Source organism: Zosterops lateralis, assembly GCF_965231275.1.
Source record: "Zosterops lateralis genome assembly, chromosome: 12".
NCBI classification, from domain to species: domain Eukaryota; kingdom Metazoa; phylum Chordata; class Aves; order Passeriformes; family Zosteropidae; genus Zosterops; species Zosterops lateralis.
In genome coordinates, this window is record NC_139772.1 from 4888818 (window position 1) to 4898165 (window position 9348).

The 9348-nt window shown below is 44.6% G+C and overlaps 1 long non-coding RNA gene across 1 annotated transcript; it reads right to left on the reverse strand.

The window, feature by feature from the left end:
• Positions 1 to 2217: 2217 nt before the first annotated feature.
• LOC310914015 lies at positions 2218 to 4810 on the reverse strand. The gene is made up of 3 exons (XR_014590945.1): positions 4667 to 4810; positions 3258 to 3431; positions 2218 to 2367 (listed from the first exon to the last, which is right to left on the reverse strand). It is a non-coding gene; the product is annotated as an uncharacterized lncRNA (long non-coding RNA).
• Positions 4811 to 9348: the final 4538 nt, after the last annotated feature.

Sequence of the window (9348 nt, forward strand, 5' to 3'; positions counted from 1 at the left end):
CCTTTCATTGAAATATTAAGATGGAAAATTCCATGGAGCAGTTAAGAATGGAGAAGGCAGGATTACCACACATCAAAGGGAAGCAGCATTTGCTAACTCCTTCGTTTTACATGTATGTGATTCACAAACTGCTTCATGAAAATGGAAAAGTGATCGAGGAATCACTCAGGTCCGGACAAAAAAAAAAAAACAAAACAAAACAAAACAAAACAAAACAAAACAAAACAAAAAAAAAAAAAAAAAAAAAAAAAAAAAAAAAAACACACCACAAACTAATAGCAACAACCTGATTTCCATGAAAATGGGCTGGTCTCCAAAGCATCTGCCAACACCAGACACTGTGGTGCTTGCAGCTTTCCTTTGTTGGCTCTTCAAAGCAGGTAGAGCCAGGAACATTCCCGTGCCTCATGCCAAGCTGTGAGATGTGGTACATGACTTTCAGATGAGGGAATTTCACATTTTCTCCCTGAATATTTCACACTACAACAGCAAGGAGAAAAAAAAAGCACAGACGCAGCTGAAACGAGGAGGAGATGAATTGAAAGGCTAAAAACAGATCCTTCAGCATTACTCTCTAGCATGGGGAACTGAGAAGGCAATTAAAACCAACATGAAAGGAGATTTAACTGCAAATCAGCAAAACCTGCTGAAGCAGAGATGGGAAGTGTTACAAATGCAACGGCAAAAATCTGATTAATAAAGAAACAATTTATTAATAAAACAATCCCAATCACCGACAAAGAGAGAAACCACAAATAGAACGTGCAGCGCAGCGCTGGGTGGATGAGGGGTCCGTACTCTAAGGTACAGTTTTCCCAAATCCACACGGAGCGGAACGCAGCTTGGGGTTTTATAGGGGTTTTTGTGTCCCGAGGCGAAACAGGTGCATGGAATAGTCCGGCAAATAGTCCAAATAATTTTCAGATGGGTTTCCTGGATTTGTCGAACTTTGCAGATCGTATTCCGGGAAGGTCCTTTTCACATGTGGATGGGGCTCGCCGGTCCATGGTTATTTCAATGTGTATTCCTCGGCGGAGAATTCTCTTTTCGTTCGGGGAGGAATTTCTCTGTCTGGGTATGATGCCAATTCTTATCTGGGTTGGCTAGTGTCTTTGTTCATCCTGATGGCTCCTGTCCTGTTCTTTGTCCCGGAGCTGGGGAACGGCAGCAGCCTGGCTTGGAGGGAATTTTCTACAGACTGTACCTTTTCACATTTTTTTATATTAACACCAATCTAACATATATTTCTATATTCTTTTATCACGAATTTTTTACCCCAATGCCACATTTATCACAGAAGAGGCAAAGAATCAGCCGAGCTGAAGCCCAGGCCCTTGGCAGAGGAGGGCACTGCCCTCACTCCACGGGCCCGTCCCCGGGCTCTGAGGGCGCCGTGCCCGGGGATCGCCTCCCTCAGCCCGGCCTGCCTGATCCCCTCACACAGACACGGCCGGGGGAGAAAGGCGGGACAAACCCCCCCAGCCCCTCCGCGGGTGTTGTAATTCTCTAGAAAAATAGTTTCTCCCGCATGACCCCCCTAGAGTCCCTGACCACTTAGAGTGACCCTTCCTTCCTTATTTGACCCCGTTGGCTGTGGTCCAGCTATCTCTCCTCTGAGGGCTGTAAATTGTCTCCCCTTCCTTTGCTCTCTCTCTTTCCCCCCTAAAAATCCGAAGAAGAAACGCCTGGGACAAAAGTCTTGGAGAAAGGGCCTCTTCTGAGATATATTATATCTTCACCTAGTCCTTGATATAATTCTCTCCAAAACCTCCTAATAACTGAGCTAGTTAAAAGCCCCCAGGAGGAGGGCAGGAGAGGGAATATATCAGGCGGGGAGCAGCAGCACAGCCCGGCCCTGAAGGGAAAACCGAGGGAAAACGCAAGGAGGGCCCGATGGGCCTTGCAGAGCCACTGCTCTGCCTCCAGCACCAGCCCATTGCTTCTGGGTGTGGGGTTGTAAATATGAGCCCCACAGAGCCCAACACCTTCCCCGAGGACGGGCAGGGGGAGAGGGAGAACGGGGAGAGGGAGGCAGGCCCGGCAGGTGCTGAGGACACAGCGGGAGGACAGGCGGGACTGGTTTGGAAAGGGGCAGCTCATGTGGGAATGGAACGAGGCAGGGTGGGAACAGCCCCAGCCCGCCTCTTTGGTCAGGCAGCTTTTAGCATTTCAAAGCCTTTCTTTCCTTTGTGACTCCAACCGCTGACTAAAAGCGGCAAGCAGGTATTTACAGGATCAGCCGAGCCCCTCCTCGCCTAGGTGGCCTGAAAGGCATCGTTGGCTGTGTCCTGCAAACAAACCTCGGTGTCTCGTTCAAAGGCTTTCCTGGGCCCGGGGCAGGATTATGGAAAGGGAGAGCAGCGCCGGCTGTGGAAAATAGAAAATGGAAAATGTCAGGGCCCTGCTGCTGCTGGTAAGGTGAACCCTGGACTCGCTTCAGGAGGCGAGGGTAGGTGTCCCTGTGTGCTCTCCTGGGGTGGCAGAGTCCAAAGGGGCACAGTGACAAGCAAGGGGACAGGCGTCCCTGGGTGCTCTGCTGGGTGGCAGAGCCCGGGCAGGCATGGTGACAAACACGGGGACAGCCATGGCTGGATGGCAGAGTCCAGACATGGTGACAAGCAAGGGGACAGCCGTCCCTGGGTGGCAGAGTCTGGGCAGACATGGTGACAAACAAGGGGACAGCCGTCCCTGGGTGCTCTCCTGGCTGGCAGAGCTCAGGCAGACATGGTGACAAACAAGTGGACACCTCCACCCCCTTCAGAGCAAAGCACCCCAAGCCAAGAGCAGCCCACGATCACAGGCACCTGATGTGCTGCTTGTTCCAGAGGCACAGGGTGGGGTACAAGGAGGGGAATCTGCTTTCCTCTTCAACACGGAAAAACATCAAAGCTGTCCTAAAAAATTAAAAGCTTCTGGACGGGCTCTTGGTGTATTTTAAAACGCAAAACAGACTCGTTTCAAAGCACTCTTTCCAAAGGTCTTTCCTGAACGTACATCTCATGCAATGGAAAAACACTGCATGCCTGGCATTTAATATTTTTCACCTGTGACCCAGGATTGATGTCTGTGTAACTCCCTGATTTAATCCAACGACATGTCTCAGCAAGAAAAAAAAAACCCTTTCAGAGTTTGAAAAGGAGTTGGAAAAAAATAAAGTCACGCTCAACACTTCCCCTTCCCTAGAGAGATAGGAGTGCTGCTTGCCCTTTCCTGACGATAAGCATATCCTGGTGGTTAAAAATACATTTTGCTCTTACCGTAAATTCTCCATTAGCCAACTCCTTCAGCCCAGCCCACAGTGTTGGGGTTCATGATTCCTTAGAGGCTACACGTGACAGAGCTTGGCCTGTGTGTGCTCAAATGCATTGGGGAAAAAGCAAAAGTAACAGCTCTGATCCTGCTGCCATTGGCTTCACCTGGAGCACGGAAATCTGTGGGGTGGCAAAAATATTCAGCTCAAATGACTTGTACCAAGACACCATGGACTCCACATTAATTTTCTGCCTTTACAGCTGCTTCCATAAAAAAATGTTATGGGTTGAATTGAACTCTGAACAGTAATTAATTCTTCTGTTAAATTTCCAGTGATCATTGTGCAAAGGGACAACTCAGTAAAATGGAGCTTAGTGAACAGCAGGGTCTCGCTGCTTGATTTGAGATTCTAAAGGCCAGAAGCTTGTGCTTCACCTGGAAAACTCAGCCTGTTGAAAGATGGCTCCAGAACTTGGGCTGTGCAAAGGACACAGCTGCCACCTCCTACCAAGGTGGCACTAGCCCTGGGAAGAGCCTGGCTCAGCAAAACTGGGATTACTAACACACCCAGATGCCTCCACAGCAGCTCCAGCCTGCAGGGATCCTTTGCCAGCTGCATGCCTCTCCTAGCATATTCCTGCCAGGAGAAAGCTGATGGGACGCTCCTCTCTCAGGCTGAGGTAGAAGCTGGTGAACAGCTGTGACTCCCTGTGACACAAGAATCACCAGAACCACAAGTCCAGTTGTGTAAACTCAATACTTTGCCTTCTTGGCAAGTACCTTGCAGTTAAGGAGGCACAGAGAGGCCTTTCTCTCAGGCATCAATAGCTTCAGTTGAAAATCCTGTTTGAGGAACTAGTTATGGATTTCTCCTGTGAGACTTAAGGAAAAAGATGTGAGGGGTTAAAAAGAGGCAAGAAATGGGAACTTCAAAAGTTATATCTCCTCTGTGCGTAAGAGGTAAAGGAAACCAGGCAGCAGCCCTCTTCCTTTTCTGTTAGGATTCCAGGCTGTGGAATAATGATAAATCCAAGTTCGCCCTCCTGTCTTTGTTTCCAAGACTCAGTAAGACAGAGGAGATATGGCAGAGCCCATCTGTGCAGCCATAACCATGGGAACACCAGCAACAAGGGTAAATCAACACGAGATTCCCTATCATCAGTCTGTGTTTACACTGGAGGCCTCAAGCTCCCTGCACCAACCTGGCTGGCAGTCCTGGACCTTGGTATGGCTGTGGAACTAAGTAAGAAAAGGGATTTATGGAACAAATACTCATTTTTCTGTCCTCGTTCCCACCATCTCTTTTAGAACACATATTTACAGCATCTGGTTTCTGCACTCTGCTTTGAAGCCATGCTGCTGCCTTCCCCCTTGCACAAACTGCCCAAAACCTCAGCTTTTCCTTGACTCCTACCTCACATTTGGCCTTGCCTCAGTCCTTTTGTTTAGGAAGAAGTAGAAAGAGCTCTGGGTGTTTTCCTGAAGATCGAACCCAGAGGAGGCAGCCCCAGCAGAGGCAAGGGCCGGTACCCCAGTGCAGGGAGCAGCACAGCACGGAGGTAGAATATTGCTCAACTGGAGCTGCAGCTGCTTGGCATCTTAAAAATGTGCAGGTCTCTGAACTTGCAGGGGTTGTGTCTGCACGCTGTGACACAGCCAAGGGTCGGAATATCAGACAGCCCTGGAAGGAGCTGTTTGTACCTGCCCTTGGGAGCAGTTACGCTTCACATATTTTTCTCCTCCGCTTTGAAAGGTCACATGGAAGAGCAGTATTTGTGAAGGGGAAGAGTGAAGGTGATTGCTGGGGAGAACAGAAACCTTGGAACAAACATGAGAGCTTTTCCAGGTGAGCAGAAACTCCTTCCCACTCCCATTTCTTCTGGGGTGGGCACTGACAACATCCACAGCCCAGCAACCACAAACATTTTACTGCCTGGGCAGAGCCAGGGAGGGCCTGATCCCGCCTTCCCTCATTTCCTCATTGCCTTTCCTCCTCCATTAATTTCCTTTGGGTTTTCTCCTTTGATTAAACTTCTGGCATGTTGAAATGTGTAATAATAAAACAGATAACTCATGGGAGATGATATTTATAAAATCTACTTCTTTTTTTTTTTTTTTTTTAATTTTTCTAAGACCTTGAGAGAAAATCTTGAACTACATTCTTCCTTTCAAAAATAAAAATAAAAAAAAAAGCAGAACAAGTTAACAAGTTTTCAAACAATCAATGTTTTATTTGGTTAATTTATTAAACACCTTTAAGACAATTAATTTTGGTCTGTACCCTTCTATAAAATGATTCAAGTTCTGAACAAACCTCCAATACATAAAGCAAAGTTACTTTTACCATACGCAAATTTCAGATCAAAATACAACACTCTGTTTTCTTACATTTATAAAACCCGGTCAAATACAAACAACATTAAAAAAGATAAAACACTTTCACTGATCCTTGGTACAATATTACAGCACAATTTGCACAGTGGCGACTAAGTCCTCAAAGCACAAGTCAAATACTTTAAAAAGGGAGCCTCCCTTTAGTCACCCAATGTTCTACTGAACACGTAAACAAAGTGAGTGCTACTGAATCCAGGAAAATTCCCGTGTCCCTTTTCATACCATGTGTGAGCCACGAAGCAATTCTGCACGGGAAGCTACTGGTGAGTAACCAAAGAGCTTTCCTACTTTGCTGTTACCAGGTTTTGTGCAACTACTCCATGAAAATAAACAAATGGAGGTGGACCAGACTCTGCACTGGGCAATTTATGGCAACTAAAGTAAACCAAGAAATGAGTGTTTTTCTAAAAACAGACCAAAAAGGCCATTAGGAAAAAAAAAAAAAATCAATACCAAATTATCCATGGGTACAACTGGAGTAACTGCCTTTTGCTTCACCTTCAAGACATCTAATGAAGACACAGAGTGTTTTCAATTGTTGAGTTTGTTCAATTGCAAAACCCAATGTTTCAGCAATGGGTCAAAGTGCCATTAGAATTGCACATTTTTCTTCAGTTACAGAATGCATGGTTGCATGAAACACTCATTTGGTGCTACACCTGAAAGCCTACACTTTAACACTAACCTGTGAACATGTGGGATCTCCTACAAAACTGAAACAAGAACGAAAATTAAAACTACAAACATAAAATGACAAAACTCAAGTCTCAGTTGACGGACATTCCTGGGAAGGTCCTACTTAGCAAACTTCGCAGCAACACCTCAAGAAGAGAAAGTAAAACCAGAGCAATGCTAGCAGGGTCTGATGGATCCCCTCGGGCTATGCTTTGCACAGGCAGTCAGGGCAGTTGTACCACAGTGCAGCTCAAGGGTTTTTGCCTGAAGTTCTGCAACCCCTTAATTTCCTCCACCCCCAAACCGCTGATTTTACTCACAGTTCAATTGTAAGTTCAGTAATTCAGTCTCAGCTAATGTGAAAATGTATACATAATTAAATGGAAAAATACACTAATGGATCTAACTTTCCTCCCTCCCAAATTCACATCAAACCCATGAGGACACCACACACTCCAAAACTTTTCCTATCTGTTAATGTTCACATAATCCCAACAGAACAGAGAACTGCAAACTGCACAAATAATACATAGTTAAATAATGCTCAAATGTAAACAATTCAGGATGGACACGGTTTAATAAAACCCTAGTGAGGTACAGCAAAAACCTAATTTCCTAATTTAGTGTTTTAAGTGCAATTGAAACGCTGCTGTACCACCCCTCTGCAAACACATCTCCAGAATTAAACTGCACTACTCGGCTTATTCCCTTAAAGCTACATACCCATGCTATAACTCATTATATTGACTTAATGCAAATATTTGTGGGGGAAAATTAATTTACAGGGTTAATTAAAATCTTTTTAGTATTCAAAAGGAATGATAGTAAAGGGATCAACTATGGAAAATGTGGTAATACATGTTTTTAAAAAGATTTCCAATAATTCTAACACAAAACAGCAAGTATATTTTGAAAAATGCATAGAAACCCTGTCAATACAAAAATCCCCACAGAAATTACACAACTAAGCAATTTTAATCTCAATATTTTATGTGCTTTTCCTATAAAGGCCACTTTGACATACAAATACAAAAAAATTTACATTTTTTTCCCAAAATAAATTATTTGTTCCTCAATTAAAAATACTGAATATGGAAGCATAACAACCCTCTATCATGCCAGCTGCTCAACTGCAGTGGCTATTTCCAAAGAAGAAAATCTCCTAACATTTTCAATTACCAAAAGAAATAAGAAATGGCTTCAGCCTGTGGTCTGCTTAGCACTAAGAGAATCCTGGGGGAAGGAATGGAACAGGCTGAGCCCCTTACACTGTGTGTGCTGGGGAGGGAATGGATGTACACAGACACCTGCAGAGAGAGCTTTCCTGCTTGTCTCCCAGGTTATGCACCAAAATCTCTTTTTTGGAATCAGAGAAAGAAATCGAGGTCAATCTGAATTAAAGAGAGACAAAATAGTAAAGGGAGGTAGGAGGCAGAAACTGTACGAGGTCCTGGGTGGGTTAAGTAAATTAAGAATTCATGATCACCTGGGAGAGGAGAGCTCCTCACAGGAGGCAGAACCAGGAAAAACAGTACCTGTTTTTTAACAGGGGGAAGAAAAGGAACACAGGGAACAAATTTTACTGGAAAAAGGAAGCAATGGGAGAACAAAGAACCTTTACCAGCAGTCCTGACCACATGGGCATTTATCCCTGAATTGCCACAGAAGCAGAAAAATCAAACTCACACAGAAGCGGTAGAAATGAAAACCTACTTGGACTGGGTTTGAGACATCACAGGGATTCTTTACTGTAAGCACCAGATCCACAACTGACAGACACAGGGAAAGCAAGACAACACCAACCCAGGGGGCACAGCAAACCCCAAACACCTGACATGCTCTAGGGCAGGGAGGTGCAAACGTGGTGAAGTGGCCCCAGCGGGTAAAGCCGCACTGGTGGGGTTACAGGACAAGCTCCAATTGACAACACCATGGGACAACAGGAGGGACACACTTGGAGATCACATCATTCCAAGCCAAAACACCCAACAACCTGACCTGGATAAACTGCCAGGCCAGGCGAGGGGGCAGGAGGAAAAGCAGTGAACTAGAGTTGATCCGGATACAAGATTCTTGGGCAGCCATTGAGTACAAGCTCTCCTAACCTTGGACCAAGGACTGGGTTTGGAAGGACACAGGAGCTGCACTTCTGTATCACAAGGAATTCAGCTCTCTGGTGTGCTGTATTGCATAGTTTGATTGAGGTCAAAGAGCATTTATGTCTTATTTTTCCCTGTTTTAAACAGAAGTAACTCAATATACTCCAATCAGAGCATTCCAAACCCTGGCCCCAAGTGATTCATCAAGTCATTTCTAAAGATTTTGGGGTGGACATATAAAATCTAGAACTCCATTCCCACACAAAGCACAGAAGGACCCACAGAACACGTACACACATAAAAAGCCTGTAACAGTAACCACATCTGTAATACAGGAGTCAGAGCACAACAGCTGGATGATGGGGATAACCCTTGCTGTCCAGCTGCAGGCCACAGATGGTAAACAAGAGGTGAGTGCTTTCATCTCACCACACCAATGTGCCTTTTGTAGAAAAAGTGGCAATATATTCTGACAATATCCTGGTAATTATCAATATCTTAGATTTGACAGAACATTGAACCTTTAGGAGAGTGGCAGCAATGTGACATCACATTCCAACACCCTCCTATTACTTGGTTCACAGAACACAGATATAATAATTGGATTATTCAATAGTTGTTTCATTCTCTAAAGATAAAATAGAGTATTTGTACTGTACAAAGTCAGACTAAGTACACTAGTTATCATTCTTATAGTAGTATTCATATTCTTTAACCCAATCCCACAAGATTCATGGAACTCAATAAACATATTTTACAGAGGGAAAACTCTGAAGATAGAGCATCTGATGTGGAAAAAAATGTTAGTTTTTCATTCTGAAGGTAAAACAATTCCAGCTTATCAGGCTCTCACTCTGGATTATGAAACAGTGGGCATACAAACTGGGATGCAGTTTCACATCTCTTGTTTCTCAAAAAAAGAGAAAAG